Source organism: Rhea americana, unplaced genomic scaffold, assembly GCF_003343005.1.
Source record: "Rhea americana isolate MKP2758 unplaced genomic scaffold, rheAme1 scaffold_40, whole genome shotgun sequence".
Taxonomy (NCBI): Eukaryota; Metazoa; Chordata; class Aves; order Rheiformes; family Rheidae; genus Rhea; species Rhea americana.
The window spans coordinates 2,028,457-2,047,240 of record NW_028186535.1 but is presented as its reverse complement, the minus strand read 5'-3'; the positions used below and the strand labels follow the sequence as shown (position 1 = coordinate 2,047,240).

The window sequence follows — 18,784 nt, the reverse complement described above, 5'->3', positions numbered from 1 at the left end:
TAGGTATACCTTATTTTGAGAATTGTCTGTCCTGTTCTTCTCAGATTTGTTTGCACGTTTACTGGAGATTTCAGGAGATTTATATGAGGGAAAACCTCATCTGTGAATTCTAGATCAGTTTAAGTGCAGATTGTGTATAATGCAGAGATAATGAGACTTGTACACCTACTGCTAACATTCTAGTTACCATAGCATGGAAAAAGTTGAATATTTTACTCCGCATGAAAATCTTACCTAAAGGATATCTGTGTATTTATAGGTTCCATGSTAGCTCATTTGGAGCTTATTTGGTTATCTCTAAAATCCATTGTGTTGTGTTGTGCTGTGCAAATGTATTTTAGCTGGTGTTCCTGTTTAGTTATTGAGTGTTTCAGGAGCTCTTGTTTAGAAAACTATTATTTAGAAGTAACCTGTCATGTACATTTTGGAAATGTAAGACATGTTTAGAAATATAATACAATTTATCTATTTAGGTATTGCTTTAACCTGCATTTCATTTCTAAGAAAAAAAATTAAACCCAGTTATCATGCTCCCTTTTATAGGGGCAAAAGAAATATAGCATATACATTTTAARTCTATACCTAAATACCTAACAGGGATTTGCTGGGTGGCTTGAGTTCTGTTCTGGAGAAAAAAATAAATGTATGACTTTTGGTAAGATTGTTGGTAGTTGCTGAGTTTTACAGGATTGGACCCTTAATATTTGTGACAAGTACAATAAAATAAAATAATTGAAAAAAATACATTTTTCAGTGTCCCAGCATCTGATTTTTATAATCCAAGGACTTCTCAAAACACTTCATGCCAGTGCAAAGGAAGTATCTCTCCTTTTTGGTTCTTTGCACAGGGCTTGGAATAGCCAGTCATGCACAAGACCATTAATTTTAGCACATTTTACTTAAAAACTTCAGAGGGAAAAAGATCACTTGGATATAGGACCAATCTATTTGCAGAAACTTCTTGTTGAGTTCTTTACATTCCCTGCTGCGAATTTCTCCTGTGGAAAATAAATGGAAATTAAATCAAGTGGCAACTCACTAGGGCTGTCAGCTGATTTCTGAGTAGAACAGGTATTTATTTTCTCTTTCCACTAAAAACTATATTCTTATCATAGCTATAAGTGAATTTTAAAAAGTGTTATATAATCAATTGTTACTGCATGTTAACAAGGTGTAGTTCAACTTGTTAAATTTATCTTGTCAAATTACATCTTAATTAAGGGATGGAAAAGATAGAATATAATTTTGTAAAATACATCTGAACTATGAGCATGGAAAAAGACAGTTCCTCTTTTTTCCATGACTCCTTGTTATTTAGTAACRCAGAGTTGTGGGATACTGAAACAAAATTTTAGCTCATGAATTCTCCCAACAGTGTAACACGGGAAAATGCAATCTGTAGGAAAGATGCAATCTTCCAGTCTACACATACAGCTTTCCTATGTGATGTTCTGAAACGCAGCTTGAAGAGGATGCATGATTTCTATCTGCTGAAGAAATAGTGCAAGTSACAGCTCTCACAGGGCTGGGCTTTTCAGTTACTTAAAAAACATAATTAAAATATCATATATGTCATTTGATTAAAATGTATGTAACTTCACAAATTAAATGGAAAGTGGATCCTTGCTTTAAAGCTTGATTTTTAAAAGTACAGTTAAAATTTTCAAAAAGGCTTCTCAGAATGCTCRTTTGTAAAAACTTCTGGTCATGGTTGAAGTGAGACTCAGGTTAAACTCAGGTCATTCAGCTGGAAAAATAAACATTGGCCACAAATCTTGTCCACATAGTTTTGAGAACAAAGCCTATTCAGTTTACCAAAAGAAATCATTAGAAAAAATATCTCTCTTTCATAGTTTTGTCCTCCCAGCAGAATTTACATTTTAATAACCTCCAAGCACAGCCACTGCTTACTGGATTATACCCTCAGTAGTCTACACATTGCCTATGAAAATTTTTGTGAAGGGACCCATTAAAACATGACAATGTTCTTATGAATCTTCTGTGATTTTGAATAACGTAGCTTAAAAAAAAGATAAATGACTTTTGAGTAATAAAAATGAGAAGAAACTAAAAAAGTAAGGCTATACTTATCTTTTGATTACTGTATTATACAAAATCTTGACTCTTCACCATGGCAATAATTCTTTAATAAACTTGTGCTAAACTTTTCTGCTTCCTTGTATAACTCAGGTGCCCTGAAGGCTAAAATGTGAAATCAGTTTTACTTCTGTGCTTTTCTGATTCAAGAGTGATGTGAGATCACATTGTGTGACTGCAAAAACTGATTGCAACATTTTTTTCCTGAAAGTTACTCCTTTAATRTTTCCTGAAAAACTAATCTTTCCAAGCTGCTAAGTTGTATGACCCAGATAACTGGTTACATCTGATAAGTACAACTATGAACACACATGCAACAACATAATTTTATTTTGCTTTTGATTTTTCTGAAATATTTTAAACATGGTATTTTCAAGAAACAGTCATCTTCCATCATTAGATGGTTCAAATGTGCTYATCTGAGCCTGAATACTGAAATAACAACTGTTGAAATTGATAACATATGTATATGTTTAAATAGGCCACATACACATTACAGCATAGCATAATGTTACAATTGACCTTTCTCATATCAATACATAAACTTTTAAATGTGTTTCAGGGATATTGCATGGAGTGAGGTATGATGGAGGAACTGTGAATTGCAGGAGCTGGCCAAAGCTTTTTTCATATTTTTCATATATTATGCGTTTGTACTTAGCACTGTCCATTTGAAAACCTGTGTTTTATAAATATTCTTCTTTGGCTAAGGGATATGTGTTATTTAAGTGTGTTTTTATCTAAATATAACTAAATCAGGGACAAACTTTCTAGGTATTGGAATTATTGGTAATTATGACAGAAGCATAGAAACCAGGCAATTTCAAACCAATGTCAACTTTATATGGGCAAGTGACGAGATGATGAGGCTTCTAAAGGACAAATGGAAGGAAAAGGCAGGAAAGAGAAGCTTTCTCTTTCTTCTTCTGAACTAGGACCTGTCTTGTGAAGCTGATATATAAAGACGCCTGGTCCTCAGATGTTAGCATGGGTGAAGAGTCAGGCAAAGGAAAACTGTCAGGGATGAACCCTCTGTTTTCACCATCCATTTAGATTTTTTTTAATTGAATTTCTTCTTGAGAAAGGTAGGATTTTGCCTCTTCCTGGTTAGGTAGTTCCACAGGTGAAGTAACTGCTGTATAAGGGCAGGACTCTGTGCTTCTTGAGAGTGTTCTCAGATCAGGTAAGGCAGTTAAGTGCCATGCAAACAGAATACTTAGAGTTATTTAAAAAATAAGGAAAGCCTTTTAAGTACAAAGCTAGGATATCTGTTGAGATTACTATTTGAACTGGACTTGCTTAGCTTTCCTCAGGCAAGCAAGTTAAAGCCAGCAGAGAAATCACAGATGGATATGTTGCATAACAGCCTTGCTGATCAACAAATTGATGTATTATTTGTGACAGAATATCCCTTCAGTGTTGCATTTAATATAGAGAACAATTAGTAGAATAGACATRTGAAAATAATCCCAACTTGAATCAGCCCTTGAGTTTATTTTCAATGCTTGAAAACATGACCCTTGTCACAAAACAAGAAAAAATCAGTCCTAAAGCACATGTTATTGTTTCRATAATATTTTTGCCTGTGAAATGTTTTTGGTGAAGGCTGTGACATTATATATTTTTGTTTCAAACTGATTTGTCATGCTTTGARTGTTGCAATTAATATATTTTGTTAGCAAATTCTGTTTGTGGATCATGTATAGACAAAATAATGGTGACTATGAAATTTTCCGGCACTATAAACTCCATTTTTTTAGATAGTCCTTTAAAAGTAAAGGATGTGTATGGTTCTTTATCTTATTTTATGTGACATTAATGTATTAAAAATTCAGTTATAAAGTTTATAGAGGAGTTTGGAAGAACAAACAAAAGTAAGAGTGAATGTAGAATGATGCTGTTCTAAACTGCTTTTCTGTGCTTGCTCTTTCACGTGTGTGTGCTCTCTCTCTCTCTCTGCCAAATTTAATTTTGTACATTTTCAAAACACTGGTAAAAGTTCCACTCGTTGCAGTTAATGCAGGCTTTGCAGCAGCCTGTGTTTCCTTTAGCGCAGCCTTCCCTGAAGCGCAAAAGGGACACTTTCATTTTCAGACTTACTGCTGTGGATGTTGTTTCAGACTGCTTTAGTTGGCCTAGTTATGAGTCTCAAGGAAGTTCTTAAAGTTCCAAGTGAAGCTGTTCAAGGTCCTTTTTCCTTTCTTCCCTACTGAGTAGTGCCAGAGAGTGGCTTGTTTTCTTTTTTTTCATTTTWAATCTGTTTTCTCTGTGTGCTCTCTCAGTGATCAATACCGTTCTGATAATGCAAACCGAGACATGAGTTGAATCTACTACTGAGGGTGTAGCCATAATGGTCAAGGTTATAAGAACAGCATTTTCTTTTTCTGTAGAAAGGGAGTATTTTGGATCATTTATGAAACATTTGACAATTCCAGCAGTGGGATGGTAGCCTGCAGTGTTTGGAGGTCATCCTTTTCATCTGCAAGCTGTTGTTACACTACCGCTCTAACGGACTTAAGCTCACAAGTGATTAACTTCCAAAGCCTGTTCCTCTTGGCTCTTGACTTTTTGAGCCAAGTGCTTTGACGTTAGCTAAAGGAATATTTTCACAAATTGAAGATAGCACAGTCTATTAAGATAAACTTGCTTCCTTATTGACATCATGCTGTAAAGAAAGATGTGAGCCTAGATTTGCTCATCTGCTATGATTTGCTGCTATTTGCAAACAGCAAAAACATCTCATATGGGATGAAGAATAATTCCTGTCACCCAGGGGAACTTTTTGCTGGGGCAGGTTGTCAGACATACATCAGCTATACCATACCGGGGAAGGGGGGGGACTTTTGATGGTAAGGGGGTGAGATGGGAAGGATAGTCAGCAAAACATTTCTACTTCTGTCTTTCCATTAGTATAAGGATGTATAAGGACCTTACAATGGAGATGAAATAAAACAAAGACCAGCTAGTGTAATTAATTCTCCATAGAAATCACCTCACTTGTCCCAAACAGCAAAAATCCTAACTGAGAGTTCCCAGGGMAACAACAAGGAAGAGGTTCTGTTTGTCCAATATTGCGGAGAGCTAGATCAAAGTGGATGTTAAGCAGACATCAAACCTTGACTGCCAACTGCTTTCAGAATTAGGTTACTCCTTTTAATCTGTTTTCTTAAAGGATTTGTTCATTTATTAATTTATCTATTAAGAACTTTATTTATCCTAACCTTTGAATTTTAATAAAATTGCGGTAGGATTTTCCCCCTCCCTCAGTATACCCTGAGGGCTGTAAGAAAAGGCAGGTCTGCTGAAGGAAGGCCAGCATGAATTAAAAAGGAGAGAGAACGAGAACTGGAGCAAGGCATCAACAAAACAGAGGGATTAAGATGAGAGGGGAAAAGTTGAGGAGAAAAGAATGTCTGAATTTATGGAAATTATGGACCATCTGCCTAGTGATATGTGAAGCAGTATGTTTCACATTGGCAGTTGCCTTCAGATACCCRGACCTACAGCCCTAATGGATATGATTTTAAGACTAAACTAATAACAGTGCTCTTCAGAGGCTTCCTTGCATTCAGGAGAATGAGGCACCGTTCAATGTGTTATGTATGAAAASAATTATTTAAATAATGTTAGGGAAAATTTAAATGTCAAAGCCTCTGTGACTATAAATACTCTCAACTTATTCTTTAACACAGGGCATTGCAATTGTGCAGTCTCTTGCACACTTACTTTGTGAATACAGAGAAATTAGACTATTAGGCCAGTAACAATAGTATGAACATAGAGAAATGATGAAATATGTTGTACATTTATGTCTAACGCTGGGAAAGAAYCTGCTTCTTTATATGGCTATAGGAAGAGAATTGAATTCTGTAATGGARAATGACACCGTCTTTTCATTAAAGTCTGTGGCATATTTTCTGTATAAAAGTAAGTAGAAATATGGTTATAATATCAACCATGACTTGGACATTTCATAATTATTTAGTATGATTTTGGAGAACTGACAATCTGCATTTGTATTTTTGTACAGAATACTGCTTCCATAGGACAGCCATGAATGTCCCATAAGACAGCTATTTTCATCACAGTTAGATTTTTGTTGTGATTTCTTTAGGTGAGCATTATTGTAGTTCATATACCTATCAGTGTCAGGAATAACTTTACTGAAGTATAAGATTGGTTAACATGAGCACAATATCAGAGCCATGATAAAGGACTGGCTGTTTTGTGTCATGGTTATTATTACTAATAATATTTTTACAGTAGCGCTTTATTAGAAAATAATAATAAGCATGCTCTGCTATGTATTTTAAAAATACAAGAAAACAAGAAAAATTTTCCCATAACTGAGTCTGTACAACAGTGTTAGGATTTGACCAATAAACAGTCAGTAACACAAATACAGATCTTATCAAAGAGTGTTTCCATCTAACAGAACAAATTGGAGAACAAGCTGAACCACTAGACAGAGCCTGGATAGTATATTCTCATTATCCCTTTGATAACAGTCAGCCACAGTTCGCTTAGTTTCTCATAATGAAAAAAAGGATGAATTTAGGACAAGAATGCTAAAGAAGAAAGTAGAATTAAATCAGATGTGGCCTTTAGCTACTGGATACTGCATCCATGACTCTATTGTTTTAAATGCAAGGCATTCAAGTAAAACAGACAGACACACAGAGCAAACACAGTATAGCACAGAGAAATGTTTCTGGTTAAAAGCATATTGGAAAATCATTTTGATCGGGATATTCCTGATACCTCCTTTCAGTTTTAATCCATCTAAATTGATCATTTTGTGTGTTTATACTAGTTTATTGCAAAATATAACTTTTGCATTATTTGCATCAGTTTTTATTTTTCWTAAAAATTCTGTGTTTATCTTACTCAAATACAGTTATCTATTTCAGTTATCTTTTCCTATAATGATATTACAGATCATATGTAAACAATTTTGAAACAAATGATAAAGCAGTAACTTGCAGACTTGGCTTGCCTAATTCTCATCCCCTCATCCTTCTAGAGAGGACCATGACAGGAAATCTGGGCTCCCAGCTTTTTGGGGGTCCTGTGCCACTTGGAAGGGGTTTAGTATATCGGCAATTGCAGATTCTTAAAAACAAAAGCTTTTCCCTGTTCTCAAATTGTGTGTTATCTACCCACTTGCTTCACTGTGCAACCTGTGTTTGACAGTTTGATATTACTGTAGTAGTAGTAGTCTCAGGTAGTGTCAAATTCCAATTTAAGGTCTGGTTTGTTCTGGCAGGATTATTACATGTATTTTAAATACATAATCTACACATAAAAAGCATATGTTTTTCGTTGTTCTCTCTCTATAAAAGGGCAATGCTTTCACTTCTCCCAAAGAGGGGATCGAGAGTGAAAAAACCTGAGCTCAGAAATTGCATGGAGCATGAATGACTTCCCAGTGGATTAAAACAGAAATTGTTTCTATCCATAATTGTCATAAATCACCACCAGCTTGCTGCTATTTTTTTAAGTGTAGAATTATGTATAAATTAGTAAATCTATATTAACTGGTGTTTTTTTCCCAAAATACAATGCATTTTAGTTTAAGGTAGGCCAGGAGATCTGATAAGATACAATGATGTTGCATAGTATAAGTGAATTATGGCAACTTTCTGGACAATCTTTAATGCAGCATAATACAAAGTAGTGGTGCCCTTAGGAAAATAGCCRCTGAGTATACAATTTACCTCTGAGCAGAAAAAAGACCTCTGAACCACCYAGAATCACTGCTTCGTTATGCATTCTTTATTTTATGATCAGCAGCGTAATACTGTTCCTTATTCTGGCCAATCTTTCCAGTTTATGCCATTTCAGCAAGCGTGATCACTTGTAATTGCAACGTTGCCAGATTTGTGTGAAACATGACGATTGCTTTCACAAATTCCCATGACATGTTTTGAAAGCGCAGCTCTAGGTCTGATGTGATTTTTAATTTATGYAATTTAGAAAATGGAAATTTCAGAGTGAGGTGGAGGACATTTTAACAAATAACCCTAACATAAATGGAACAAAACAATGACCTCATCTGCCACCATTGCTCTTTGCAGACCTTCAGCGACTTGAAAATTGTACCCTGTGAGAACAACAGCCTAGTTGAGAAATACTGAGAAATTATTTTAATTGCTTCTGGTCAAGAGAGGACCCTTCTACAGGGGAGGATGGTTATTAAATGATCATCAGGGGGTTACTAAAGAATGGCATCTTCTTTACATTAGCATTGTCTAATGGAGAAATCTGTAGAATGAAGGAGTCATCCATGAATCACAGAATCGTAGAATCAGTAAGGTTGGAAGGGACCTCTGGAGATCATCTAGTCCACCCCCCCTGCTCAAGCAGAGTCACCTAGAGCATGTTAGACAGGGYTRCATCCAGGCRGGCCTTGAAGATCTCCAAAGGAGACTCCACAACCTCTCTGGGCAACCTGTTCCAGTGCTCTGTCACTCTCACAGGGAAGAAATTCCTCCTCATGTTCAGGTGGAACTTCCTGTGGTTCAGTTTGTGCCCATTGCCTCTTGTCCTGTCACACGGGACAACTGAAAAGAGTCTGGCCCCATCCTCTCGACACCCTCCCCTTAGGGTGTTTGTAGACATTGATAAGGTTCCCCCCTCAGTCTTCTATTCTCCAGGCTAAACAGGCCCAGCTCTTGCAGCCTTTTCTCATAGGAATAGAGATGCTCCAGCCCTCTGATCATCTCTGTAGCCCTACGCTGGACTCTCTCCAGTAGCTCCATGTCTCTCTCATATACTGGCGGCCATCTAGAATAGATAGTCTAGATAGTCTAGAGTTTGTCATTCTCTTGTTGAAATCATTCTACTTTATATAAATTACCTAAATATTCTTGTGAAGAGCTGTCAGGACAGCCTGAACAGTCGAATGTATATACTATACAGCAAGCATGCGAAGGTCAGTGCGTGCTTTTAGGCAGGCAGCRTTGAGCTTTCTGCACATTCACTGTGCAACCAGTTTGTTGCAGACACAGGAAACCCAAAGCTTGTGATGCGGCTTTGCATTATAAATCACCTTCGGCTCGTGCATTGAAGGTCTCACTCTTCCCAGAGGCTTCAGGCTTGCTGCGTATGTTCTGTAGAATTGAATTGTCTCACACTGGAGCTGCAAGTTCCAGTGATCTGAAAATCATCAATAAATGTACATAGTCCTCTTAATTTCTGCTCCTTTCTTGAACAAAATTTCTAAGAAGAGGGGGAAAAAGAACATATTTGGGGAAACACAGATGAATGGCAACTTAAGAGAAAGAAAATGAGAAAGAAAACTTCTATAACCCAGTAATCAGGCTCTTCACATAGGTAACAAAAATCTAGGTTATCGCTAAGCTTTAATGAGTCAAAAGTGAGTCARCTCCAACACAGTTGGAGACTGGCGTGAACCAAGATGAGCAAGAGTTGAAGCCTGCATTCTCCATCTCCTTGAATGGCAGTCAGATTTCTGGTTATTCTGTAGCATATGTTTTGATATCCACAGTTTTAAAAATATCTTCAGTTGATCCCAGTGCAGCAAAGGAAAAATGTTTAAATTGTGGGATAAGAAGACTGATCTCTTCTCAGCTCTAGTGAGAAGATGATCATGTGTGGGTTTGTATTTGGTTCTCCTGGAAGGAGGAAGGTTGTTAAAGGAGATCTGTGAAAGAGTCAAGCAACTGTTCTAAAGACAAAAATGAAGATTAGTGGTTAACTTAAAAGGTATATATTTAAGAGAGGGTTCAGAGAAGAGATTGTTTTCTGCCATGTTTGTTTCTTGAGATTCCAAATACCAGGTGCCCTTGTTGAGACAGTTTGTGTTGGTTAGACCTCAGGATCTTCTGGTGTCAGTACTTTTGCGGTTCAGAATGAGCCTGAATTTTCTGGCACATTTTATCAAAACTATAGAAACTTCTCATCTGTAAATGTGAGATTAAAAAAAAAAAAAAAAAAGAAGAAGAAGAAGAAGAATCCTAAATATCTAATGGTAAAATGGTAAAGTACATGTCATCTTAAATTGGTTTATACAGTACAAAGAGATTATACAGTGGGGATTATCTACAATATGGTTTTAATTAAAACAGAGTGTATTTTTAATGTGTTTTATTTTGGTATCTATTTCAGCCTGCAGTCTAAGACAACCCTTTCCTAAAGCCCAATTCTTCTGTAGTTGTTCAGCACATTGCTAAGCAGTCAGAAAATCAGTTTATCTGTCTCCTGAATGCTTATGGTGTAGAATCAGTAATGTCAATTTCTTGCCACTGGGGATTTGATTATATATTCACATGTAATTTTGAGCAACTGTGGTTTGCTTTAAATTACATCGAACATTGGCAAAGTCTCTGGCTGGTTGAGACACTGTAATTCAGAAGCTCTTTTAATCTTTCCACCTTAACATCGGGACGGATCCTGAACTGTGGCTTGATAAACATGTAAGGAACTTGGTGTGAAGGAACACTGAAGTTTGTGGCCATTTACCTCAAAAAAGAAATTAATAGGAGGGGCTGTCACAGCAAGTAAAACAGTGATAAGCAAAAGTTGCCCTGAGAACATCTACTCTCCCTGCCTTGTAATGTGAAAGTGCTGAAACAATCAGAAAAGTAACTAAATCAAGTCTGATAAAAGGTGATAGTCTTCTCCTGAGTACATAATTACAGTACAGTGCTCTTTGCTATAGAATGCAACAGAAGCCCTGAAAGTATAGAGAAAGAAAAGATCAGCTAGGGCAATAACTGGCAGAAAACTGGGGGGGTCTGATATATATATATGTATATATGTATATATGTATATATGTATATTGTATATATGTATATATGTATATATGTATATATGTATATATATGTATGTATGTATATGTATATGTATATATGTGTGTGTGTGTGTGTGTGTGTGTGTGTATATTTAACATTGTCAAGAAACACAAGGAAATCCATAATTCCTGGGAATAAGATGGTATATTCATTGTGGGAAAGTTCCTATTGCATCTTCGTTTGAAACACAGCCAGGGCTGGCTACAAAATGCTGGACCAAATGACCCACAAAGTTGATTCAGTATGAGTGTTTATGCTTTCCTGATACTTGCACYAAATACTGACCTTCCTGAAAATCAGCTGGAAGTACCATTATCCCCATAATGATTTATCTTTAAAAAAAAAGTAAAAGGAACTCAGCAAAATCTGGCCTGTAATGAGGTTGAAGAGAAATGTGTCACTCACGTTTTTTTCCTTTTAATTTTTATGAAAGTATTTCTGTTATCTTTTCAAAGAGAAAAACAAATACATTGAGGTTTCATTAGTTCCAACTAAATAATTTCAACTTCATTAAATGTATACAATTCTAAGAARGGTAGTGTGGTGTTGTTTGTAGGTGATGGAGCTATCTTTGTGAGTCAGAGGTAATAAAGGCAAATTGTAGAGGTTTCAACAGAGACAGGGAAATGATACTGTGCTTGTATAAGRTAAGGGCAAGACCATATCAAGAACACCTGGAACAGCTCTGTTCACAGTGGGTATGCTCACATGGCCAGAGACTAAGAAGGTCCAGTCAGACAATCAGGGAATTGAAAAAAAAAAAACATTTGCAGAGCCGTATTTGGAATATTTTACACTGGACCTTGTGTAAATGTATGCAGACAGCTTTCAACTAGTTGCTGTTGGCAGTGTAGCACTGCAACATTTTTAGAAGATCATGGGTAAACGGAGGAGGAGAAGGTGGGAGTGGAGACGCAAGATAAGCCAGCTTGTGCTGAACTCTCTGCCTTCCTTGGTGAGAAGCAGGTTTCTAACGGGTTGAACAAGACCAAAACCTAACTTGTTTTGTGGTGAACTGTGGTATGCAGAAACTGAACTGTCTCCTGGGTTGCTGAAGTCACTAGGAAGATGCTTTACAGTACTGTGACCTATTGACTCATGTATATCATAGAAACTATRGCTTAATGTTTGGAAATTGCACTCTTTGGGATGTTATATTTCAGCCAGGCAGGAAGCAGATGATGAGCTGAGGTGTTTCTGCCTCTAGTCTTCAGATTTCATTGAACAGTACTGACAGCTCTGGACAGCCATGTTCCGAATCTGTAGCTTTTTTTTTCTTTTCAGATCTGTTTGTTTCTAGCTTGAAAAAATGAGATAAAAAAAAATCAGATAGCTCAAAATGATTAAACATATAACTATTAACAGCARACAAAAACTAGCGGTTATTTTTGAAACTGATGGATTTCAGCAAAGTGTTCTCCATCTAGTTTGTATTAGTAGTTATGTAGCATAAAGGTAGCAACCCTGTGACTGTTTGGTTTTGGGGAAAGGAAAAGTCTAGAAATATACTATACCCTTGAAAGCTTTTAAAAGTATAATACTTTTTAAAAGTATAATACTTAYATATATAATATGTAATAAATAAATATAATAAAATAATATAAATATGTATTTTACTAGAAAAATGTTTATTTTAATGCATTTAGAAAAAAAGCAGTTGAATATTATTTTAAAATTAAATTACAACAGCTTTTTTACATAAATTGTACTAAACAATATGCCTATAAACAAGTAACTGACATGTCTGTTCCCTGTAGATTTACTAGAACTGTGTGTTTGCATTGATATTCTAAAACATATTTTGGCAATGTTGAATTAATTCAAAGTGGGAATCATATGGTATGCGATAGATAAGGGGGAGGAAGAAGAAGGAGCAAAATGTTTCTGGTATTGTATTTTGAATTTTACCCTGGGAAAGACARAATTCCTGTAGCATCTGCCATAAGGGTATTTTCAGCTAACCATTGATGAAAGAATTACTCTGGAAGGTTAAGGAAGATCTACTGAAAACATCATTTTGCAAAAAGGCTCTGTGAGAGCATTGTGAAAAAGAGATACCAGGCATAATTTTTTGCATGACTCTGTTTTTGCATGGTTCTGACTGCAGGGCCAGCTGAGGGTAGTAAACAATACTGCACTTCATCAGGAAACTTGGTAGTGAACTCAAGCTCCCTTGAGAAGCCGCATGTCTTTTCCTCTTTTTATGGTATCAGTTGGTATCAGCTATTCCCTTAACACATCTCAACACTTCTTTACACAGTTCTTGGTACATGTTATGCACTGAGACCTTCYTTTTTAGTTCCCACTTCTTTCTGTTACCAGCATAAAAGTTTGCATTGTGCTGAACAGTACTWCTTGGGCATTGTAGCACGTGGTCTAGGTGCTTTTCCCAAAGAACAAATCAGTGCTAAGTGTAACTGTATGTAAACAGTACCTCATAAAAGTGATCTTACTTATGAAAGTGAATATGTCTATGAACAAGCTAGAACAGTAACATAAACCAAATGCAGAGAAGRAATGAACATGAATGGATTGGATAATATTTTGAATAATTTGTCTATAGCTTCAGATCAATTTTAAGCCTTGGTTTGTAGAGACTGACTTGTTTATTGCATCAGCAAGTGGCCTTTAAAATAGATGAGATAGAACAGAAAGTCTTCCCAGAAAATCTTCAAGGACTGCCAGTGACCATAAGGGATAGTGGTTCTCTGCAGGATTCTTTAATTCCTTTCTGAACTAAATTTTTGCTTTGTGCATATAATGTATCAAATGATTATCATTTATTTGATTGCTCTGTTTTGAAGTGGACTATTTTTATGTCGTACTCTTACTTCAACTTCTGTTACAGGCCTGAGGGCTCTTCACCAGATAAGCTCTGCTGATAAATTGGGGCTGTTTGGAAAGTAAAAATTACTTATTAGATCATCTTTCCCAATATATAGATTAAATTGTTCATGTAAACTACGGCTTATCTTCCTATGTTAAATCTGGCTTGTTCAACTACTCCCATTTATGCAGAGCATTTAAAAACTGTAGACCTTATCACTGGCCAATAATTACAGCAGTGTTTTACTATCCATCCTTTCTCCCCCACCTACAAACACATTGATCTCTAATGTATTGTATTTTCTAAACCAGAGAATGAGACCTAGAGCTCAGTCATCTTCCCATTTGAATGGATTTGAAATTCAGATTGACTTTAAGGAAGCCAGACTAGCTTCTTAAGAAACAGTGAGAAACAGACTTCTATTAAAAAGGTATTTTCCATACGTTTTGCAGACTTTTTCTTAAGTAGACTTTTCTGGTAAATCTTAGACTTCAGAGCAACTAATATTGTGGCAGCACTTTAGTGGGGACAGAGGTAGCAGAGCTTGTCTTTGGGATCCGTTTGTATCAGATGCCGCAGAAATCACAGTAACCTGGGATCCTGTCAGTGGTAAAACTGTTGCCCTYCTGGTTCAGGCTATGCTACGGCTTCCCACAGAGGTCTAGTGTTGTTAATAGTCTAAAAATCAGTTACTGTAGCACTTACTGACTTGTATCCTGTCAGAGAGGAGAAAGTCATTGTGAAAGGAATCCAGATGCTCCTGAGGACAGGCTAGCATCAGGTCACTGCATGGCTCTGATGGGCTTCAGGAAGGGTGGGAAAAGGAGAGACACCCTGTATRGGAAAGCTCTGTGGAAGTCAAGCCATGGTAATTTCCACATATAGAATGTGGAAAAAAGGACAGGCCGTTTAGGAGGAATATAGGAATGCTGTCAGAGTATGCCGGGATGTGATGAGGAAGGCTAAGGCCCATTTGGATTTAGATCTGGCAAGGGATGTCAAGGACAACAAGAAGGGCTTCTTCAAATACATCGGTAGCAAGAGGAAGGCTAGGGAAAATGTGGGCCTGCTGCTGAATGGGATGGGTGCCATGGTGACAAAGGATACAGAGAAAGTAGAATTATTCAATGCCTTCTTTGCTTCAGTCTTCACTGCTAAGGGCAGCCCTCAAGAATCCCAGACCCTGGAGAYAGGAGAGAAAGTCTTTGGTCAAGGAGGACCAGGTTAGAGATCATTTAGGCAAACCTGATCCCCACAAATCCATGACCCCTGACGAGATGCACCCCCAAGTACTGAGGGAGCTGATGGATGTTGTTGCCAGGCCACTCTGTCATCTCTGGAAGGTCATGGAGAACTGGAGAGGTGCCTGAAGACTGGAAGAAAGCTAATGTCCCTCCAGTCTTCAGAAAGGGCAAGAAGGAGAACCCAAGCCAGTCAGCCTCACCTTCATGCCTGGAAAGGTGATGGAACAGCTCATYRTGGATGTCATCTCTAAGCATGYGGAGGAAAAGARGGTGATCAGGAGTAGTCAGCGTGGATTCACCAAGGGGAAATCATGCTTAAAGATTCTGATAGCTTTCTACGATGGAATGACTGGCTGGGTAGATGAGGGCAGAGCAGTGGACATTGTCATCATGATGACTTCAGCAAGGCTTTTGACACTGTCTCCCATAACATCCTCCTAGATAAGCTCAGGAAGTGTGGGTTAGATGAGTGGACAGTGAGGTGGATTGAGAACTGGCTGAAAAGCAGAGCTCAGAGGGTYGTCATCAGTGCTGTGGAGTCTAGTTGGAGACCTGTGGGTAGTGGCGTCCCCCAGGGCTCAGTACTGGGTCCCATCCTGTTCAACTTCTTCATCAATCACCTGGATGAGGAGACAGAGTGCCTCCTCAGTAAGTTTGCCGATGATACCGAGCTGCGAGGAGTGGCTGATATACCTGAGGGCTGTGCTGCCATTCAGAGAGACCTGGACAGGCTGGAGAGCTGGGCGGAGAGGAACCTCCTGAGGTTCAACAAGGGCAAGTGCAGAGTCCTGCACCTAGGGAGAAATAACCCTAGGCACCAGTACAAGCTAGGGGCTGACCCTCTGCCAAGAAAGACCTGGGAGTGCTGGTGGATGACAAGTTGACCATGAGCCATCAATGYGTGCTTGTGGCCAGGAAGGCCACTGGTGTCCTTGGATGCATTAGGAAGAGTGTTGTCAGCAGGTCAAGAGAGGTGATCCTGCCCTTCTACTCAGCCCTGGGRAGGCCTCATCTCAAGTACTGCATYYAGTTCTGGGCTCCCCAGGACAAGAGAGACRTGGAGCTACTGGAGAGAGTCCAGCGTACGGATACGAAGATGMTCAGAGGGCTGGAGCACCTACCCTATGAGGAACGGCTGTGAGAGCTGGACCTCTTCAACSTGGGGAAGAGAAGACTGAGCGGGGATCTTATCAGTGTGTATAAGCACCTGAAGGGAGGGTGTCAAGGGGAYGGGGACAAACTCTTYAGTTGTCCCGTGTGACAGGACAAGAGGCAATGGGCAGAAATTGAAGCAYAGGAAGTTCCGCCTGACCGTGAGGGGGAATTTCTTCCCTGTGAGAGTGGCGGAGCACTGGACCAGGTTGCCCAGAGAGGTTGTGGAGTCTCCTCTGGAGATCTTCAAAACCTTCCCRGACATAATCCTGTGCAGTGTGCTCTAGGTGACCCTGCTTGAGCAGGGGGTTTGGACTAGACGGTCCCTTCCAACCTTACTGATTCTATGATTCTGTGTAACCATGTCTGTGGGTAATCTCCCACCTTACAGARTTGAATCCTCATCTTTTCTTGGTTATATAAATCTATAACATCATTGTAGAAAAAGAATATATTATTATCTGTAAAATGCTAGTGCTTTAAATGATAAGAGCTTGAAAAAAATAGGACTCCTTTTACAGAGTCTTTTTTCTTGGGCAGAGGGAAGGTGATTGCATTGTCTGATGTAAGGAGAAAGAACAGACTATGAGAAACACTCCTTTATTACAGATTGCTTCCTCCTGGATTCTACTGTTAAATTTCTCTATTCTAGGATGCTGAGAACCACTTTGTCAGTAATGTCCCTTGTATCGTATGACTACTTTTCAGAGGCTTTTCATTTTCTTTAAACCACTATAGTCTAGATAGAAAGTGTATAACTGCACAACTGGTTGTTCTATAAGCTCTCCTCAATCTCTAACAGCCAGACTTAGAAAGATCCTTTGAATAATTGTAGCACAAAATCTATGAGGCAGAGGGAGTTGGAGAGATTTGAGATGGGCTTTGACACCTTTTATTTTTTTCATGATAAGTTCAGGTATATGATTTTTGGAAGAAAAGTTCCTGTATCTGTACAATGAAGATTTTGATTRTAGTTAATTTCTAGTTGCTGTGGGTATCCTGAAAAATTGCTTGTGTATAATCAGAACAACAGAGGGGTATTCAGAAGGGGCCTTCTGAAGCAGTCTTCAAGTATCAGAGAGTTAGGGTGGAAAAGTTTAATGTTATGTCTGCCCATGACGAGCAAAGACAGAACTTCAAATTAATGCATCATGTTATTGTGTTTGTGCTTTGGATCAACCATCAGTTCACTTTATAGCCATGTAAATGGTAATGCACCCTTATCTCTTAAAATGTATCATTGTAGCACTATACTGATTTAATCTAATCTTTGAAAAATATTTCCTATTGCTTTTTGCTTCACTGTAAAAAGTTCCAGCTTTTACCAAAGAATACTCTGGATCTCTTTGACTGTTTACATGGATCATTCTTTGTATAAKTTTTGCTTTTGTCTTTGGGTAGCAGGTTAATTTTTAACAACAAAACATAGCAGCAGTGAGCAAGATTAGTTCATTTATTTTTCTCTACTCTATCAGTGCTTTAAATTGTTAGAACATTAACCAAATATTACTTTAAATGTAAATTATTGTATGAATTAATAATATTTTGCAGCAAAACTTTGTAGCTCTTTGCTCAAAATAGAAGAGTGGTTTCAGTTACTTTWGATATCTGGAACCATTCTAGAAAACAACCAGTCTTTCCTTACTGTTTCCTTGTTAGGGTGTTGACTTTGCCATTAATGATCAACTGAAGAAACCTAAAATCTTTTTATTGTACCTTTAAAATGTAATGCAGATTTAGGATTTTCACTTCATTCACAAATACTTTTTTCATTACTAGTACATCAGTTGCCATAATTCGTTATATTACAGATCACATTTTTGGTATACAAGAGCTTGTAAYAACATGTTTATCAGTGATGGGTATGCTCAGTTTGACTGGATCAATGTGATGTGCTTATAATTAGGTGGTCAAAGTACGACTTTAGAGGCCTCTTTAAGGAGTGTTTAGAAGTACAAATATGARAGAAAGTAAACATTTTCAATATGCTGTTATTTTGTCCTGGCTGTAGCAAATTAATGCATGCTTATTTATGTCATAATTCCTTAACAAAAGATCAGGGTGTTCTGTGAACCGCTCTCATAGGCTGGTTTTGGGTGGACARCAGGAGCCAGCTAACATAACACTGCAGCTGTGTCCTGTCTGCCGTGGGATGCTGCTGCTGCTCTTCCCCCTCTCGCCTTCCCCCAGGTGGTAGCACTGATGCTAAGCTCTATGCCGAGCCCAGGTGAGTAAAGGCAGCCCGGGCTGTGCTTAGCGTGGGTTGGGGCAGTGCGGGTGCAGACACACTGGAGCATAGGAGGGCTTGTTGCATACGCTGAACCTGGATCTCATTGATTTCAGCATCACTGGACTAGAGGTGGGGGTTGGAGGTCACGGATTTAACCAAAAGGTGTGGAGTTGTGCACAGGGAAAACAAATTTCTGACTGTTCGGATTTTTCCTATACTTATGAAGAAGAACTTGATGTGTCCTTCTCTACAATGTCAGTTGTAGCAAAAACATCTGCTTCCATTACCAGTTTTTCTGCTAAAAGAAGTATCTTCCAAGACCCTTAAAATATGTATAAGTAAAGTACCAGGCCCAGGACCCAGTTTTTCCAAGAAGAAAAATTTCAGGCTTTTCAATCTTAGCCAAACAAGTAATAAA

General features: G+C 37.9%; 1 protein-coding gene across 3 annotated transcripts in view; it reads left to right on the top strand.

Annotated features, from left to right (window-relative positions):
* Positions 1 to 18,784, top strand: part of ZNF704 (zinc finger protein 704) — a 94,879-nt gene that overhangs the window by 31,211 nt on the left and 44,884 nt on the right. The window lies entirely within an intron of this gene.